Genomic DNA, 20,153 nt, shown 5'->3' on the forward strand with positions numbered 1-20,153 from the left:
CAACCTCGCGGGGCGGGGGGGAAGCGGTGAAGGGGCGGCCCGGGCGGCTCGCTGCGCGGCCTTGGGGCGACGCGAGCGGTGCGGGGGCAGCCGGGCCGCCGTTTCCCTCTCCCTCAGTGCTCTCTCACGGTGTGTGGCAGCCGGCGGGGTTCGGTTCAACTTCGCCATGTTCTGCTCAGCTCTGATAATGCAGAGCGACTGGAGCAGTGCAGCAGCATAGAGTCATAGAATCGCTCAGGTTGGAAAATGCCTTAAAGATCATCGAGTCTAACCACGACCCAACCATACTGCCCTAACTCTAACAACCCTCCGCTAAATCATGGCCCCGAACACCACATCCAAATGGTTTTTAAACACATCCAGGGATGGTGACTCAACCACCTCCCTGGGGAGCCTATTCCAGTGCTTCACAACCCTTTCTGTAACGAAGTGTTTCCTGATATCCAACCTAAACTTACCCTGGCACAACTTAAGACCATTTCCCCTTGTCCTGGCAGCAGTGAGAAGAGACCAGCCCCGCTCTCGCTGTAAGCACCTTTCAGATATTGGAAGAGAGCAATAAGGTCTCCCCTCAGCCTCCTTTTCCCCAGACTAAACAGTCTCAGTTCCTTCAGTCACTTCTCATAGGGCATATTCTCCAAGCCCTTCACAAGCCTTGTTGCCCTTCTTTGGACCTGCTCCAGCACCTCCATGTCCTTTCTGTACTGAGGTGCCCAAAACTGAACACAGTACTCGAGGTGAGGCCTCACCAGTGCCGAGTACAGGGGCAGGATGACTTCCCTAGTCCTGCTCACCACACCATTCCTGATACGAGCCAGGATGCCATTGGCCTTCTTGGCCACATGGACATACTTCAGGCTCATATTCAGCCGACTGTCCATCAGTACACCAAGGTCCCTTTCCATCAGGCAGCTTTCCAGCCACTCCTCCCCAAGCCTGTAGGGTTGACTGGGGTTGTTGTGGCCAAAATGCAGGACCCGACTCTTGGCCCCACCTTCCCCTCCCCCCCCGTACAAAATGGCATTCCCATTCATGGCTTAGTGTGCAAGCAGCACTCACTTCACATACTCCTTCTTCAGTGCCGTTTGACCATGCGGTACTTGGAATGGGGGATCAGCTGGAAGTGCCTTATCTTGTGCCCTGAGCTACGAGGAAGCTCATGTGCTCCCTGTGCCCTAGTACAGGGCTAAGTGGCTGCAGTGTTGTGCATGTAGCTGTTAGCAAGGTCCCTTGCTGGCACGGTGCCCCCGATGGTGCCAAGGAGAGCTGGTGGTGCTCAGGCCTTACAGAGCAGGGCTGCTTCCCTGACAGTCACAGGGACTGTGGAGCTGCCGCTGTTACAGAGCTGCTGCTGTTACTGAGCAGAGCTGCTGGCTCCCAGCAGTTCTCCAGAAGAGGCCAGCAGCTCTGGTAGTACTGTTTCAACCGGACAACAAAGTGCCTTTGTCAGCAGCGGGCGCACAGCAGGCTGGCGGTGGCTGCATTTTGGCACCCGGGAAGTTGTTCTGCTGCATGGCGTTTGCAGAAATCAGACGAGGTCGTGTGTGGGCGAGAAGCGATAAAAAACGTGCAAATATTTAGTGTTACATTCAGAAGCCTGGGAATGCCATTTGGGCCGGCCTCGTCAGAGCAGTATCTCTTGGGAATTTCACTTCCTCTTGCAATTTGTTGTAGATGTTATGAGGCAGATTATAGCCCACTGCAGGACACGGCATGCACCTTCATTCTGTTCCTAAATGGCACACATTGCCCAAACTCGTGAAATGCTTCCATCATTTCGGGTGGCAGGACAGATGCATGCACCTAGCACTTCCCTCCCACCCTTTCCCTTTCCCAAACTCCGAACCAGGGAAACCCGTCATCTCTCATCCGGAAGGAATGTATGTAAATTTATCATTTTAATTGATGTCTCTCCACGAGCTTCGTATAATCAGCACTCGTAGCTTAACATGCTAATGAACAGGGTGAGTAAAAATCTAATATGTTAAAGGAATGCAGACCAATTTGTCTGAGTCCTGCTGAGATCTGTGGCGTGACTTTTGCAAAGATTTACTTCCATCTGATTTTGCCCTCGTTTCTTTTGGCCCTCTGTGAGAGGAACGATCCTCCCGCGCTGATAGAAGCCTCTGGGAAGGAGCGAAGAGGGGTCAGGAAGAGGACGCTTGGAGAAGGGAGCAGAGCTCGTAAATCCCCTTTCCCTTGGGCAGGCGCACAGCTCTGCATGAGGCAGAGCAAGGGTTCTGAGGTGCTGCATCCCCACGGCTCGGAGCAGCATCTTGCCTGCGAGGTGCAGAGCAGCAGCAGCCTGCAGCTGGAGCCTTGCTGCAAGTAGGAGCACGGTGCTGACCTGCTGGGAAGACCCCCGGAGCCATCCGGCTCTGTAGTTTGCACCCGGCACTCGGCAACCTGCCAAGCCCTGGCTTCCTCAGCAGCGTGCCTGGAAATCATCACAAGTTCAGCTTCAAGCTGTTAGCTGGGGGCCGGAGTCCCTCCCAAGCGGTGCTCAGCTACCACCAGCAGGTCAAAACAGCCTGAAATCCCCCAGAAAGGAGCTGACGCGATAAATGTTCCCGCTGCGTGCTTCACACTTCTCGCACGCTACCTCCGTCTCCCCCACCTTCTGCCAGTATCATCTGTTCCCACCGTAAGCCCGTCAAGAGTAGGCACGGTGATGTGCGGTGCCCGGGACAATGGTGATCCCTTTCATATGGCTCCTTAGCACTGCCATAATAAGCCTGATAAATAAAACATGGGTTGCAGACACGGATTTACTGGAGAGGGCTAAGTGGGCTGTAGCTCCCTCATTAGTCTCTCCTGGTGCAGCATGCACGCTCCTCATTAGGTGGCACGGTAGCAGTTGTGCCTAGTCATCTGCGATGCAGCCGCAGCCGCGCCAAGGATGCACCAGGGATCCGAGGGATTTTTTCCTCCTGTGTTAGTAATAGGAAGTTACAAGGAGAAAAAAAAAAAAAAAAAGACCTTGAATATGAAGAGGATGAAGGGGGTCAGACTGCAATACCGAGTCTGATTTTCTCTCCCTTGCTTCTCAGGAAACAAACACAGTGAAATCCACCTGGCGCTGTTGATATCAAAGCGGCATGAGTAGAATGGAGACTTTTGGACCGCACAAACTCTGATTTGAAGGAGCTTTGTTTCCCTCCAGTCTTAAATGCTGCTTGTAAACTCTTGTCTGCAGTGCAAACTTCATCCTCTCCCTTGCATTTTTCTTCTTCTATTTAAGGGAAAAGAATCAATTTGGCTGGTTTCAAGACCCTCAAAGCTGGGGACTTAGGAATCTGGGTTAATCTGAGCAGGGTTTGTGGAGCTTTGATCCAGCTTTTCTTTCCGGCCATCATTTAAATCCCTCCTACCTCCTGCATACAAGCTGCAACTGCATCATCGTAGTAACCCTGTGACCGAGAGGCATGAGAGCCTCCTCTGAGACTGCAATCTCACTCTGAACAGCTCTCCAGCGGGTGCTCCTGAGTGGCAATACATCATGCAGTTTTCTCCTTTAGAGGCGTGCGGTATCATCTCGCTGCCCTGCCTGGCTGGGGCTGGCCTGGGCTCAGGCACTCCGCGGCACAGATGTGGCACAGATGTGCCTGGGCTCGCAGACCTGCCAGCGGGGTGGGCATCACCCTTTCAGCACTGCCTATTACGCCTCCCCGCCGGCGTTTCCCACGAGGTCCTTTCAATATCCTTACTGCCAAGGTGAGGGATAGCAGGTCTTTGTGCGGCGGCCACAGATGAAAGCACACACGGGGTCGGGAGCAAACCTCGCCCCTTCCCCTTTGCAATTGCGTCCTTGCTCTGACACATAAGATACCAGTTTAAAATGGGAGAGGACTTTGTTGGCATAACAAAATAATCCTCAGGAAACCTGTGACTTTCTGTAACAGTATTTAATATGCACAGATTCAAACAAATGCCACAATGATGTACTTTTATGGACAAGTATTATATATTAAGCCCTGATTTATACATCTGTGTGTAATACGCTGGGCTCTGAAGAGAGCCTTTAATCTCTGTGATGAGGCAGCACACACACTGAAACACTGAGTGTACCCGCACAGAAGCGATGCACCGAGTGCGGCATCCATCAGAGTAAATACACAATGCCGTCCTTCTGTAACGTGTGCAGTTTGGACGTGGGACTGACATCAGGAATTGCATCGCCTGCAGCGCTTGTGCAGCCTCTGCTGCCTGTCCCCACTGTGGAAGAAGTCCCTGGATGGAGGGTAAGCCCTCTGCCTGCCCTTCCCTCCCAGACCCTGCCGCACCTTGCCTTTGGCCTGCCTGCCTGGGTGCTGCAGGGGCCCGTTTCCCTGTTTCCCCTTAGTCAGTGTGGGAGATAACGTGGGCATTGTCTCAGCGCAGGGTTCTGCATTTAATAATCTCACCCGCTCAACTGTTTTTATCTGAATCTCCCTCCTGAACTGATAAATCTAAATTGCACATTTTCTAAACCGCTTAGCTTAGGGGTAAATCTTGCAGGTATCCTCAAATGACTAGCTGTGCCTTTTGCACCTTTCTAGCACCATCTACTGTAGCTTTATTACACTGTCTGCAGGCTTACGATTCCTGCAGGAGCTCCCTTCATCCCGAGGAGCTGATGGAAGAACGTGGGCTCAGTTTGGCTTGGAAAGACCCAGGGCTGGGAACAATGGTGGAACAAATCCAACACACACCTGTCCCATAGTTCACCTTCCCTCATGTTCAACCAGTGACGCAATTCTCAGTGCCTGTCTTGCTGCTTGATACATTTTGCACTTGGTGAGATGGAGCAGAAAAGATGCGTGCCAGATTTTACTGAAGCTTTCTGTGCTAGTTGATGGAACAAGAACTTGGGACCTGGCAGGACAAGGGGTGGGAGCAGAGCTTTGTCTGGGGGGAAGAGGGGCCGCACAAGAACGAATCTTCCAGTTGCTGCCAGAGGATGCGGAGGGCCTGACATCAGCTTGGATTTCTACCGCCTATTGGGGAGCTATGGGATGGGATTAGCAGCAGCGAGTTTCGTATTCTCTCGTTACATTCAGTACTGAAAGGAAAGCTGCTCTTGAAGGATCTCTTACTTTTTTCCTGGCCGTTCGGAGCTGACGTGGAGATGCTGTGTGTCCTTATTGTACGCACGCCTGTTAAAATGTGGTCTTGGCTGGGGCATGTTTTATAGTAAAAGATGGTTATTACAACCAGAAATAGAACCAGAGCTCTCTGACTGCAATCACTATTATGGATCTGTGTGATTAACACCTTGTTGTTAAAAGCACCTAAAGCTGCAAGTCAAAATCAGAACTAAACTGTGCTAAGCGTTATATAAGGCATATTTTTCTCTTTATAGATCTGTTGATATGAATATTTCTGGAGGTGACAGATTATAGTTCCAGGGATATAAAATACAGAACAAGGTACATCATATATTATTTTTGTTGTTATTAATCCCCAAATTAGCCCTATGCAACCACTTGCCAGGAGAATTGACTCGTTTCAGTGCCAAGTAGCATCTTTTTCTACAGCCCTTGTGAAAACTGGAAATGAAGTGGGTTTGGCAGCTTTGCCCGTGAAGTTGTGCAGCAAATCCGCAAACCTGAAGACCACAGGGTTTTGTCCTGGTTTTGTTTCTTGATGATGTTCAGAAAAGAGTTAAATCCACGCTCTAACCATATGAATAATTTCTCCATGCTCCCATTGTGTAAGGGACGAGACAAGAGCCCAAAGATTACCCTCTTCAGCAGTACCATGCGTTTGCTAGCTTGAAATTATTACAACAGCATTTGTTCATTTGCTTGGTTGGAGAGGATCTGTTTTTGCAGGAAATTTGTATTTCAAAGCAGATTTCTACGTTCATCATTGTTATCATTATTGGTGGTTTACAAGATTTCTCCTTCCCCCCCACTCCTCCCGCCCCCATTTGGGGAAGTGGGAACAAATGAAATAAACCCATCATAAAGAATAATTTTGTCCAGGTGGAACATAAATCAGCCAAAAAAATATTATTCTACGTGGCAAATAAAAAGCATATGCTGTATTATTTAAAGCACGGCCTCCATATTCACATACAAAATTAATGCTACAGTGGGAGGTAAAACTGATGGAGGCAGACAATGAAAATATTAGGAGCAAAGCACGATGCCAAGAACAATTCAAGCAGAGCCACTTGCAGGGTCATGGCCATATTCCATTTCAAATGGGCATGGAAATACACTGTGGGTTATTCTTCTCCAGAGATGCACAGATAATAAGCACCTGCTCCCCGTGTCTACCCTTCCCTTTTAACTGTTGATTTATTGAATGTTTCTGAAAGCTGCGGCCAGGCTCGTGAGGGAGGCAGACCGTGGTGCCTGCGGGAAGAACTGGGAGCGGACAGAAGCACTCTGGCAGACACCCCACCAATAGATACCACGGGGTGCAGAGCCGAACGGGGCCAGGAACAAAAGCTGCCTTTTGTTTTGGATCTAGACCAAACTGTGGTTTTGGAGGGCACGCATACAGAGTTCAGCGGTCTACGGCACAAAAAGTGATGTCTGCAATACCTAGGCATTCGGCTTCCCACAGCATCGAGGGAAGTCCCGGAATACCTACCTATGTCTGTACAAAGCACCTAATTGCACGTGTTTTAAAGTCATTTTCAGAACAGCAGTAGCAATCCAACCCTTTTACATGTGTGTTTATGCTATATTGGAGACAGTAACACCAGTAATTTTTTTCTAATGATCCTCATTCTCACCAGGGTCGGAGGTCTCACTCTATTTCCCTCCTGAACTGAGAAACAGCTTCCCTAAATTAGAGCCGAACATAATCTTTAGACAACATTGAAGCTGGATCACTATAAAGATGCTTTGAATTGCTAAGACTTTTTTTTTTTCCTACATAATTTGATTACAAAATAATTGCAGAGACCTTGCTTTCTGTAAGTTATGATAGTTCGCTATTCTCTGCTATTTTTTTTTCTCTGTAGCCATAGTGGAGCTTGAGATGTTCCAGTCACAGAGGTCGGGGAGATTTAAGTCCTGCTGCTTGGGATAGGCGTGTGCCCATTTAGAAGCAGAAGACTGAAAATGCTGTTTAGTTAAAGATTAGAATCTGGAAATGTAGGGCTATTGAGAATCATTCCAAACTGCATATTTTGTATGCATGGTTAAGAAAAAGGGTTCACCGTAGCAACTGGAGTAATGCATGGTTCAGCTCCTCCATGACGCTAGGCAGTTTATTAACCTAGAACTACAAAATCACTCAAAATGACACTTAGCGATGCTGAACTTCTGACACCAGTCCCCCAGTGCAAGGAAGCAGAGGGGCGGCCACAGAGCCAACTGCTGAGCCCTGCTGTGTCTTTGAACAGCAGCGGGAAAGGTGCTCCGGGGTGTGGGATCGGGTGGGTAAAAGAACGCCATGAGAGTAAGAAAGCCTTGCGTTTTAACCCCAGGTCTGACTGCCTCTGTGGCCTTCCATGGGTCACCTCAGGTAGGGGATTGGGGAGTGAAGCAGCCACAGGGAAAGCCAAGCTTTGGACACGGCTCTCTGAGCTCAGTCCCGAGCCCTCAAGACTTACACATCCGAAGGAGCTACATACAAATTGTTTAAAAATCAAGCCCTAGTGGTGTGTGCTGGACTCTTCTGAGGTTTTTTTTTTTTTTTTCAGATGAGGTTATAAATAATTGTATCATGTTACAATCTAACAGCTCTATTTCCTCCTGTTTTCTCTCCTTCCCAATATGTTGTGCAACCTGTTTTTGACTGTCACCAGCAGAGGCCAGGTTATTTACTTCCTCAAGTACCAGACTTCAACCACAGGAGCAGTGCAAGGCAAGGCAGAAGATCATCTTCTCCCACACGGATTTCCCCATCAAGGTCAGAATTTGTAAGTACTTGCATTATAACTCTCCCAGAAAATGAAGCTGCACCATGAAACGTGACTGGAGGGCAACACCACCAATGCTCCCCAGTGCTTTTCCAAGTGGGATGCTGAGCAGAGGCGATGCAGAGTAGCCAGGAAAATCAGGTACATTTGAACACTTGCATCATCTGATGGCCAAGGAGTTTTGACTCCGTGTAAATGGGTTTCTTTGACAGACAAGTCCCGAGAAAATGTTTTCCCAGCCTGACCTTCCTGAATGTTCTGCATGTGCTCTGCTGTGTAAATGGAAAGGAGAATTGGGGTACGGGTCTGGCAGGAAGCACAACCACACCTCCCAACACAGGGGGAGATAAATTTACTCTCGGATGTCTTTCAGCTTGAGTAATCTCAACCAATCCACCAATCTCAGCCAGCATAAATAAGGCTGCTGATGCCATCCAGTAGAAGCTCTGTCTTTTAGCTGGCAGCGTCCCTTTAAACGCTGATACACTTGTGCTGCATTTTTGCTGTAGCCAAATGGGACTAGATTGAAATCAATAGCCCCATTTCGCTTGTCACTTACTTAAGCTTGATTTGAACCCATGTTTGTAAAGCTGAAAGGCTTTTTTATTCCATCACTGTGGTGCCTCCCGCAGCCGGCCCACCTGTGTGAATTTCATACTCCTTTATTTTAAAAAGAAATATGATGGATAAGGGAAAAAAAAAAGTTAGTTTTAATGTGTGTAACTCAACGTATAATATGTAAAACCTCTATTATTAAGATGGAGATAAAAGGAGACTGCTTGAAAAAGAGACGTATCTGCTCAGAGCAGAGAAAGCCTTTCATAACTCATTCAGAGTTATTGGTCTTTCCCACAATATTAGTGATAAAAATTGATTATCCATTCCCGCTTGTTTCATGATCCATAGTTATTTTTTCATTCATATTATAAGTTGGTTTATACGGAGTGAGACCGTGTTATTTAAATGGCCAAGGATGAGTGCAATACGTCTTGCTTGCTACAAGTCCACACCAGCAGAAAGCAGGATTTTTTCATGTTAGCCTCTTCCTGCCCTAAATACAGAAGTTGTCGGGGCCTGGCAACTGCCAAGCCTTCTCTCCAATCCGAGGAGAAGATACCCTTAGGTTACTGTTATGTGCAGCTTTAACCCCCATAGTTTGGGAATCGGCACAGCCTTTTCATGTGATGAGCTTCCTATGGAATGGTGACCTGGGATTGCCTGACCAACACCTCCCAAAAGGCAGGAGAGAATGGGAAGGACGGAATATTACAAGGATGGAGAGAAAGACGGAAGGGATGGGCACAGCTCAAAGCTTCTGCAAAACTTTCTGAGGGAAATCTCTGCTTTGGAAGTCGTGCTTCACTAGTGAGTGGCCATTTGGGCTCAACTGCACCCAAGGAAGAGGAGTGCACATCTCCAAGGGAGTCCCATCTTTTCCATTAGCACCCAGAGCCGTATAAACACTCTTGCAACCACACTGAGAGAAACAGCACTCTTGGAGTCTCTGCATTGCTAAGTGTTAAAAGAACAGAACAGTTTGAGTATTGCCTATTCTACCTCCAACTTAAACCACGTTTTTGAGACTAGCGTTTAGCTATGGTGCAAGGTCAAACATTAGCCCTAAAATGGCATAAAGGTTACAGCTGTGAGGAGGAGTTTATTGACGTGACCGTAACCATTGCTCCCTTACGAAAATAAAACCACCAAAAAAATCCAAGCAGGATTAGAAGTTATTGGCCTGCCCAAAGATCAGCGCCTTCTTCAGCTTAGATTTTGGTTATTTGATCCAGAATGGGATCCCGGAGATTCCACCTTTTCCATTGTTACTCCTTTTCACATGAACAGCTCTTATCTGCACGTAGAAAGAGCAGAACAGACTCCTAATAAAAATACCTCCCGGCTTAACTGCATAGCTGGTAGCTCCTCTCACACAGTGAAACAGCAGCACGCACACTGCCATAAAATTGATAGGAGAGGTGTTTCCCCGTGGGACTATTAAATGCAAATTTCTTTTAGATCAACGAGGAGACGAGATAAGTTTTTACACACATCTGCTGGGTAATCTCCTTTGGAGAGAGGGCTGCTCGTCTCACGCGGGGTCTGGAGCTCACGAGGGCAGCTGCAAAGCGGACGACCGCTGCCAACAACAGCAGTCGGGAGAAGAGCCAGCCACACGTCCATGTTGGTCGCTTAAGAGCTACATCCAGCCCTGCCTGGGCTGCAGGGCCACCCCCGCCGTGTGAAGGTGAGGGGCAGGGGCTGCCCCGAGCACGGGGACGCGCAGGGCGCCCAGCCCTGGGAGCCGCATCAGCCGGGGTTAGGAGAGCCGGGAGCAGCCGGGCCGAGCCGCGATAGCCGGCGCTGCCCCGCCATCTAGTGCCGCCGGCCCGCATCGCGCTTCCAGAGAGGAATCGGGCTTAGCCGGCCCGAATTGCGGGATCTCCGGCTATTTTTTCCCCCCTCCCCATTCATTTGCATCAATATTTTATGTGCCGTAATGGCTGGATAACCCCGGCGCAAAGAGACTCTATTTCACATTGTCGATAGAAACGGGAAGGGGATAAATTACCAGCGGCCACACGCGCTATTTGTGGCTCATTTGGAAACTTCTTGAGCTGATTAGATGCCTCCTAAAAGTAGATATCTAGTGTCATTCGGAATCACCGGATCGCCTGATTTAGTGCTGAAGCTGCGGAGGGAGCGAAGCCATTAGCCGAGCACTCAACTTGTTTGGCAAATGCGGCTTAGTCGTGCCCGACGTGATTTACATATGGAAGCTTGGGAGCAGAGCCAGGTGAATAATTTTCAGTGACAGTGAATAATGGCCCGGAGCAATTTTTGTGGGTCCTCCCCCTCCTTTGGTAATTGTCCGTGAGTAGGTCGCAATTTCCTCAAACGTATTCGTTTTTCTGAACGTATTTGGCGAATAATTCCAGTGAACTTAGGGGATGCCTGTAAGGTGTGAGCAAGCAGTTTTTCAGGGAGCTCTAGAATCAATGGGCTTTTAGCTGGTGGGCTGGGAGTAATGCTGTGTTAAGTCCTTTGGTCAAGAAACACAAGGGTTACTCATGTACAGATCTATGATTTACTTCCAAAATCCATTCACCCTTCTCGTGTAGCGTATGCTGTGTCTGCAAACTCGGTGCCATGACATCTTTAAGATTATAATTAGATATGAAAAAAGAAAGAAAAAGAAAGAAAGAAAGAAAGAAAGAAAGAAAGAAAGAAAGAAAGAAAGAAAGAAAGAAAGAAAGAAAGAAAGAAAGAAAGAAAGAAAGAAAGAGAGAAAGAAAGAGAGAAAGAAAGAGAGAAAGAGAGAAAGAGAGAGAGAAAGAGAGAAAGAAAGAAAGAGAGAAAGAAAGAGAGAAAGAGAGAAAGAAAGAAAGAAAGAAAGAAAGAAAGAAAGAAAGAAAGAAAGAAATAAAGAAAGAAAGAAAGAAAGAAAGAAAGAAAGAAAGAAAGAAAAGAAAGAGAGAAAGAAAGAAGAAAGCAAGCAAGCTGGGGATACGATCCTGTCCAGTTTTCTATTAAATACAAGTTAACTGTTGGTGAACGTCTTGCTTTTAGTTTTGATTCCAGTTCATCCTAGTAGCATCCAAAATGGAGATGGTGGAGAAGTGACTTTGGCCACCCCACAGTCAGCTCTGGGTGTGAAGAACTGAAGTCTCCTGACTCATGAGTGGAAGCTGGCAGTGAGGGAGAAAGAGCCAGGTTGGACTCTGAATGTCATTTCCTTTACAGAAAAAAAAAAAAAAAATCCCATTGTTGGCAAGCAAGTGGCAGAAACCAATTTAGAAATCATCTCTGATTTCTCTATATAAAAATTCCTTCTGCAGTTGGATCCACATATACTACATCATAGGCACAGGAACTCACTGTAGATGAGCATCAGCGTTATTTAGGTAAGGGATGAGTACAAAAATCACATGCTAAGTATGTTAAAACGTAAATGGTGATGGGGCAAAGTAAAACAAATTTATCTGAGCTGGGGATGAGCCGTAGTGAAGAAAATGATGGTAGATGACGAGCTGTATTCAGAACACCTCCACCACCTGTTTCCATGGGAAAACAAGGCAGCAGCCGAACCAGCAACAGAAATCTTGGCAGCTTTCAAGAAAAGCAATACCACACCCCATAGGCTTGGTGAGCTATGAATAACACCAAGGTTCAACTTTACATGCTAGCACAGGATATACTGTCATCTACAATTCAAATCTTTACTTAGGAGTTTATTGGGTTCATTATCAAGAGAGAACAACAAAGAAGTGTTTGAAGACTGGATCCAGTGAGACCTGGTTTTCTACAGATTTATGGCTTGAGGCTCAGCACCTAAGAGGACTTTGTACTGCCTAACAGCAGTTATGCTCACATTGTACGTTTTCCCCCAGCTGGGAACGGTAATAGGGTCTTTCCTACCCATATTTCCACCTTCTTGTAACTCAGAGAAAGTTTTTATCTTTCACATCTTTGGCCCTCTGTCAAAGTTGCTTAAATTGACCGGTGAATTTAAAAACTGTTGAGATTACCTGGACTGAAAATCAACAAAAGTGATGGAATTAGCCTTGCTTCCTTAGCAAACTCAAAGCTAATCAACACTACGTTAGAGGGACAGAAACTTCAGACTTCAAAATGGAATCGAACAGCAGCAGAAAGAATGACCTTTTCAAAGCCAGGCAAGCATTTTCATTATTATCAACAATAATGACTAATAAAGTAATGACAATAACAGCTGACCTTTTACGTTATGGCTTACATCTCAAAGTGCTTTTCAAGCTTCTTTTTTCCACTTTCAGAGTAATTTTCTCCAAATGCAACAATATGACCTACCTTTTTGCAGCATTTCTGAAGGCTAGTCTCCCTCTGGATAGGACAAAGGCAATCACGTGGCTGGCAATGCACTGCACATCAGTAGTGGAGGGAGAGGAAATCTTAGACAAAGACATTTAGATGGAAGTCAGGATTTTTTTAATACTAAAGCAAGAAAGCCAAGACCTAAATGGTACATGTCTTACTCGCTTTCTTGGCTACAGTAGGCAAAAAGTGAGCATTATTGTAGCTAATACGCCCCGAAGCCGATGGCTTGTCAATACGAGGAGCTGAGTTAGGGTCAGAGTTGTGCTGTGAATGCCGAACCGTGGCAGCTGGTTTTGTGAGCTGTGCAGTGATGTGTGATTGCACAGACTGTAAAAGATCCACAGCGCGCTCCAGATGCAGCCTCAAAACCAAAGTGGTAAATGCTACTGTTCTGAGGACTTGGATGCCAAGGATGTCTTCAAAGAGATAGAAATGACCATCAGAAACCCTTCAGAAGTATTGCTGCTGAGATGCAACTTAGCTTAGCTTTTGGGACAGCGTGGCTTTTTTTGAATATATGTTCTTACAGAAATATTAGCTATTGAGTCACATGTGTGTGAGGGTATATATACAAAGACAGAGAAAGAAAAAATTACTGAGTGCTGTTTTTTAACATTTACAGATTCTGCAGTTGGTGGTGGTTGTATATTGAGAAGAGGCTGAGCTCTCATTACTCACCTGCCATCAGCACACAGACGCGTTCCCTCTGCAGTTTAGCAAACACACAGGGAGGGTAGTGTGACACTTACTAATTAGCTCCTCTTTGCAGTGGTTCATTAAGATACTGTTATTATTTTTGGTGTTATTATTGTTATTATTGTTCTCCCACCGAGCGTGCACAGGGGATGACTGAATGGTTTGGATAGACGCAGCATGATTAGGAAAGAAAAGGGTTTCTATGCTCCTCGTTTTTCCCCATCCTGTTCCCTCCAGCAACAAAAACGAAATCCTGTGGTTTTCATGCAGAACCTCGTGCAGGATACAGGCACCAAGTAATTAAGCATTCCTTTCCTACAGCCCAGCTTAGGCCTTGTCTGTAAACACGCAGATAATAATGCTGCAGAAAGGAGGTATTAGCAGCTGTGTTAGCTTACTGGTATGCCAGCGAGTGTGGAAAGAAGCTGTACACTGTTGGCACTTGCTCACTGAATTGATCTTTGACAGAGGGTCGAAGCCAAGCGCAACTAAAGCCTTAAGGATAGGCGTAAACAGCAAAGTGCCAAGGGCTGGTACTAGGGTCAGCACTTGGATAATCCACACAAGCATCAGGGGGAGAAAGGAGCGGCACATCTTCAGCTCTCCGTGGCTTCATGTGGAAAGGTTTCCTCCCGCACTGTGTTGATGTCAGCACCACACAGAGCTAAACTGAGCTGTAGGACTACAGAGACGAAGACAGATAAAGAAAGGGCTGAAACATGTTTCCATGTAACACTGTCAGGAACGCCCTTCCAATTTCTTTCTTCCAAGATAACAATATGTGAATATGTATAAAGCGTGTTTGATAGGAAATATTAATTGGGTGTAAATCTACTTCTCGAAGTGCTATAAATGAGCTTTACAAAGTAACGTAGAGGGGTGAGAGACCAATTTTCATTGAATTTCAGTGGGATTTGTGCACCTGTTGTTTCACAGTCTTGAACAACATTCTAGAATTGCTGGGTTTCCCCAGCACCAATACTTACAGCTTTCCTCACACTGTAGTAAAAACATCAAAGTCCTCTAACTACAAATCAATATAATGGGCCAAAACCACCATTTTAAAATTGCAGGCTACTGTATTCATTTAAAGAAAACGTTCTTAGTCTTTTTAATCCCCATTCAAATAAATCCAGCGACTACTTTAAAAGGCATATAATGACCCACTGTACTCAGCCAGCTCTGCGTCTCCTTGAATAACTCAAGGGGAAAACAAAAAAACAAAGCTCCAGCCAATTGCCAGATGGGGATACGGCACAATCTAGTAAATTAAAGTAAGATGGGGGACAGACTGATGCCCTTTCAGAAGTCAGATTTCGCTAGTTAAAGAGGACAGTGATTGCTGGGCAGTGATAAAATCCCAGCTACCAATCACCTGGAGCAGATTTGGACCTAAAAGAGCAGTGGGTATCCAGGAGTTACAGCCTGACATTGAAAGTCCATAAATACTTTAGCTGACTCCACAACCCTCCTGTGCTTGAAACATGAGTTATTTCCCAGAGGGCCTGGGCGCATTACCGGAGAGTCTGGGAGAGAGCACAGCTGTAGCACTTGGGATGACAAGGAGCAGCATGGGTGTAACACAGCTGATATGAGCTTCCTCGAGGTCAACAGCACGTGCTTGACCCTCTCGGGATGGAAACAGGGGTCCTTCGCACCGCCCGCCCCTGGACATCAGGCTATTTTCTCTCTTTTTTCACGTCAGTGATTGAAGTGACTGCACAGTACTTTCCCACCCTCCCCTTGTGTGCTTTCCTTCCTGGCACTGTGGGAAATACCACGGTGTCCACTCTTTTTGTGAATGCTCCTGAAATGGCTGCATGCTCATGTTGGGGAGCTGTATGGGAGGGCTGAGTACACTGTCCTTAATGTTGCGGGTTCGCTGCTGGTTGCATTCAGCTGTATCTCACCAAGCTGTCTGGCACACAGAAAGCTACTCAGAAGTCCCATCATTCTTCTTTCCAACTTTCAAGGTGAGTCTAAAGGCACTCACCATCTCTGGGGTGACACCAACCTCTTCTTCCTTCAGTTCCCCCTGTGGAAAACTGGATCTCTTCCGATGACCTTTTTTCCCCACAGTTCAGCAGAGACACTTGATCGCCTCAGCTTCACCAAGCATGTTAAACCTGTACTGCACATCAACCAATGTCACACTCTTTGATGGATTGCAGTGTAAGAATCAAAAATATGGCCATCCTAATGAAATAGACACTTGTGATGGTGGGAACCAGAAACCATGGAATATTTTACAGTCATTGCCATAGCTTGGCAAAATTCTGTTATTTATTTAGAGCTGTGTTTTGGCCTGTAGCATAAGTCTGATGGTAGTGCTTGAAGGGGAAGGAGGAGGAGATGTTGAATGGTGATGCTGTCGGACACTTCAAACCCTTGCTCTCACTGTTCTCTGCTCTCTGCCCTAGCTACCAAAGTCATTTTGTATCCGAGTGAATCAATTTCTTTAGTAAGTGGCTTGTGTTGCACTGCTGGGTGTGAACACATCCACCTATTTCAACCTCTTTTGCAATTTCTACATTTCTACATCTCACTCTCAGCTTGTTCACTGTTGCTAATAACAGTGGCTTTACTCGCCTCATGGCTCTTTTCTCCAGACGTAATTAAATTGTCTGGGATTGGTCTTTGGCTCAGCTGAGGTTTGGGTGGCATCTTTTTGACTGCCTCAATGCCCTCTCTCATCTGGGATTCTGATCCCCACGCTGCCTCCGCACGGCACACAATCAATGGATGCTTTCACTCCTGCCAGACTTCCCTAGTGCCTGGAATGAGGCTGGGAAGTATTTCTGGCACTCAGAGCACTTTAGAAGGGTATTTCAAGTCTCAGCCTCAGCTGCATGCTGGAGCTTGCAGCACACCACAGTGATGTACCGGGGTCCCATTCCCCACCCTGCTTGCCAGGGCTTCCAGCCCCCTCACTCCCAGCTACAGCTCCGCTTTGGAGCTTTCCTTCATCCTCTGGCAGCCGATAAAACCCTGCCAAAGCAGCTGATCCGACAAAGAGTCTGGTCCCCTCCTGCTTTCAGTGTACTTGTCAAAGGGTCACAGCATGACCAGGTCCCTCTCCTGTCCCACGTCCTCTCCTTCACCAGCGTGAAGCTTTATTTCTCAAGTTACATGTGCTACAAGCTATGCTATCTGCTCTCCTGTTTAGCAATACTGCTTTTAATCCCTTAATTTCAGGTTTGAGAAACCACACAGATGGTATAAGAGAGCAGGCCTCGCTTTCTCCATGATTTACCTTTGTATCCCTGAGTGATTGCCTGCTGTCTTTTACAAGGCTACAGTATGTCCCCTTGCTCCTGGGAAGGGTTTTTTTCATCTCTGTTCCAGCTTTTGGTGACATACACCCTCTTGGTTGGGCCCAACAGCACACGTACATGCATTCTCATGACCTACTGCTTTCTGTTGTCAAATTCATTGACTTTAGTGGGCTTAGTGGGAAGTAACCAGTCTAGCAATATCCCTTATGGGAAAGTTTGACGTTGCAAGTTCTAGTCTTTGTGTAAAATTTCCTGCTCTTCTGCTCATTTGTGTGGGTGTGGTTAGTTTTGCATTGATGATCACTGCATGTTTTCATAGTCAGACCCTTAAACATTAGCACAATGTCTTGTTGCAGATTGCTCGTATTGTTTCCATAACAATCACTCACATTCTACCGTAGCTTCCCAACTTTTTCCTTTCTGAAGGTTTGGTGGTTGCTTCTAGCTGGGAGAATTCCACATGTGCACCAAACCTGTATTTTTATTGTCCCTAGCAGAAGAGACTTTCCCCCTTTTTGTGTGTTTTTCTTCTGCCTGCTTTCTTAGAACGATGGTATCATTAATGGTGGTTGAGTCACCGTCCCTGGACGTGTTTAAGAGCCGTTTGGATGTGGTGCTCAGAGATATGATTTAGCAGAGGGTTGTTAGAGTTAGGGTACTATGGTTAGGCTGCGGTTGGACTTGATGATCTGTGAGGTCCTTTCCAACCTGAGTAATTCTATGATTCTATGATTAAGGTTGGAAAAGACCACTAAGACCGTCTAGTCCAACTATCAACCCATCACCACCCACACATGCCCACTAAGCTTTACTTCGGCATTTCCAGCTGCATGCACTTTGACCCTTTTGAGACAACACATTCTGGTTGCGTCTGCATTGTGTCTTGGCATGGGTACATTGCTTGGGCCAGTAGGGTCTTGGTGTCCATGCTCAGGTGGCCATGTGTTGGTATTTTTGGAAGCCCAGCAGGGAGATATTCTGCACACTTGTGGGGTGCTATGTGAAAAGGTCTCAAGAGATCACCTTTGAGTTGTGGAGTTTCTTTTATATGCCAGATTAAGAAGGGTAATTAAAGCTAATTATTTCTTTTGACTCTGTTTAAAATATGTACGTTCTTTTTTCTAAGTTCTTATGCAGGACATTGATCTTTGGTAGGCCACTCACTTAAATGTGTTGTCTCTGAAGTCACGTTTTACCCTTCTTACCATCGCTCAGCCTTGTAGCTGAAGCCACCACTGAGAATAAGTGCCACTCACTAGGCTGTTTCCCATTTTCCTACCCTACTTCAGGCCAAGAGGCAAGGTTTAATTTGGATTTTTTCCAAAGTATCCTTCCACCTTCCCTACATTTAATCTTTTAAGCCTGGTGCTTGATCTGTAGGATGCATTTCCAAAGTAAGCAAAGGGAAACTTGCCAAGTAGCCCTCCAGTGGCACTGTAGCCTAGCTCAGCGCTGTTTGGGAACCGCTTCCCAGCTCCCTGTTCAGGGCGCTGTGAAAGTCAGCTGGAAGCTTGGTGCTGAACAAGAACCAAATAGGAAGCACAGGAGCTTTAGGTTTACTGCTGGGCTTAACACTTCTTTGGAGATTACCTCTGTGTATAGAGATTGAACCTCGCACCTCACAGGCTCCTCCAACCTGCACTGAACGAGGCATCCTTTATCATTGCCATAGTGGGAGATTGTGTTATTAGCAAGATTAGTTGCTCTGATCTCAGACATGAGGGTGATATATTAATTTTGCCCTCTTTCGATTAGGCAGCCTTCTCCCCAAGGCTCATTAGTGAGAACAAGATTTACAGAAACAGCCACTGCTCCTGTGCTTATCTCCTCAGGTCCTTACTAAATGCGCTCCTAGGATGAAGGGAGGGAACCCACGAACACATAGCATCCAGCATGACTTGTTTTCCATCTGGCAGATCAACCAGCAGAAACCAGTCTGGGACCAGGTTCAGGGGACTGCCCTTCGCTTGCAGTCGGTTTCAGAGCTGCCTCAGTGATGGGCTAATGAGGTTCACCCACTGCCAGGCACCTCCCTGCGACTGAGAGCCACTGTACTGCAAAGCAAAGAGAACAACTTTGATACTCTCTGGAGGTGAGACGGCAAGTGCAGCTGCGAGGCTCAAAAAGAAAGCACCAGAAAGCAGAGTACGAGCTACTGCTTGTCATATAGCAGAGGCAAACGTGAGCACAACCAAAACAACAGAGTGATCACAACAGCGTTATCCGATTAGCAGCACCTGCAACCAACAGAAACAGATCTTCAAATGGAGCTGTCAGCCGCCGTTGCAACACCAAGTGTGCTACAACACACTGAGTGGGAATAAGGAGCAGTGGTGTAAGAGGTGCAATTGCAAGAGCACTGAAGGGACACTTGGCAGCGCTTGCGTGCCTGAAATTAGATCTGCCCATCTCGTGCATGGGTGCGTGGGGGGTGCCAGGTGGGATTACAATGAGGCTCTGCTTTCCCGTGAGGCAAAAAATGTATTCAAGTTCAGCCAAGATATATGGGTTTATATACAATGATATTATTACTGTTGTTATTGTGATACATGGCATAATAACTGCCTTTTACACACATACCCAGACACGTGTACCGCCATGCACTTATTTTCTTTGTTACGAAAAATATTCAGCATATTGAAATGTCACCAAAGTATAGTTTATCTGATCGTATTTCTTCCATGAAGGGTAAGTGGTAAAAATAAAGAGTATTGATAAATCGGAAAGACCATGTAGGGTTTTTCATGGCTAGGGATTCTTCTGCTCATTAACCTGCACAAAACAGAGATGAGGATTGCATGGGGGCTGGTGCTTTGTACTCGCCCTCCGCAGCACACATCTTAAGGGCAGCTCATTAGGCTGCTGCCAGCATACGTGGTTCCATCAGGCAGCCGCTGGCAGCGAGGCTGTCTTGGGACTGTGCCTCAGACTCGGGGCTGTGCTCCCATCTCCTGCCTTCCCTGGGCAGCACAGACCTTTGTCTTAAGAAGCCAAAGTGCTGAGAATCTTAACTGGGGAAGAAAAAGCTGAATGCCAGGGGTTTGAATGCAGTGTTGAAAACAGTGCTGTCTGCATTGATGTGGGGCTCCAAGGGGCTGCTGGGACGGAGGAGCAAGGCTGACCCGAATCCCTGCAGTGGGGCCTGGGGTTCCTGTGCCCCTTCCACAGCATGGCTGAGGTTTAACCAGCTGGAGAGGGACCATGGTAATTCCAGCATGAAGGAGGAAGTGGACCCATGATGTCATTCTGGCAGGCAGAGTGTGGAAGAGCTGCATTTACAAGTGTCCTTTGGGTGATGATGCAGTGCCAGGGTGAGGGACACAGCCTGGAGCAAAAGGGGACACTGTGCCCTTGCAGGGTACGGTTCTTTGGCACCATCAAGTAACACAGCCTTGTCTAAGGATACACGAGGACCTGCAGGATGAAGGGCCTTCTTATTCACCCACTGCATCCATCCTTGTCTTCCT

General features: G+C 46.9%; 1 long non-coding RNA gene across 4 annotated transcripts; it reads left to right on the top strand.

Moving 5' to 3' along the window:
- Positions 1–31: 31 nt before the first annotated feature.
- Positions 32–19,408, top strand: LOC121109445. Of its 4 annotated transcripts, none has more exons than XR_006933453.1 (4): positions 32–238; positions 5,342–6,586; positions 7,748–7,861; positions 18,519–19,408. It is a non-coding gene; the product is annotated as an uncharacterized LOC121109445 (long non-coding RNA). The 4 variants fall into 4 exon arrangements; XR_006933455.1 differs by lacking the exon at positions 32–238 and having other exon boundaries at positions 889–5,408; positions 6,305–6,586; XR_005847267.1 differs by lacking the exon at positions 32–238 and having other exon boundaries at positions 889–6,586.
- The last annotated feature ends 745 nt before the right edge of the window (positions 19,409–20,153 follow it).

The sequence above is a fragment of the Gallus gallus genome, chromosome 1 (genome assembly GCF_016699485.2).
Source record: "Gallus gallus isolate bGalGal1 chromosome 1, bGalGal1.mat.broiler.GRCg7b, whole genome shotgun sequence".
Taxonomy (NCBI): domain Eukaryota; kingdom Metazoa; phylum Chordata; class Aves; order Galliformes; family Phasianidae; genus Gallus; species Gallus gallus.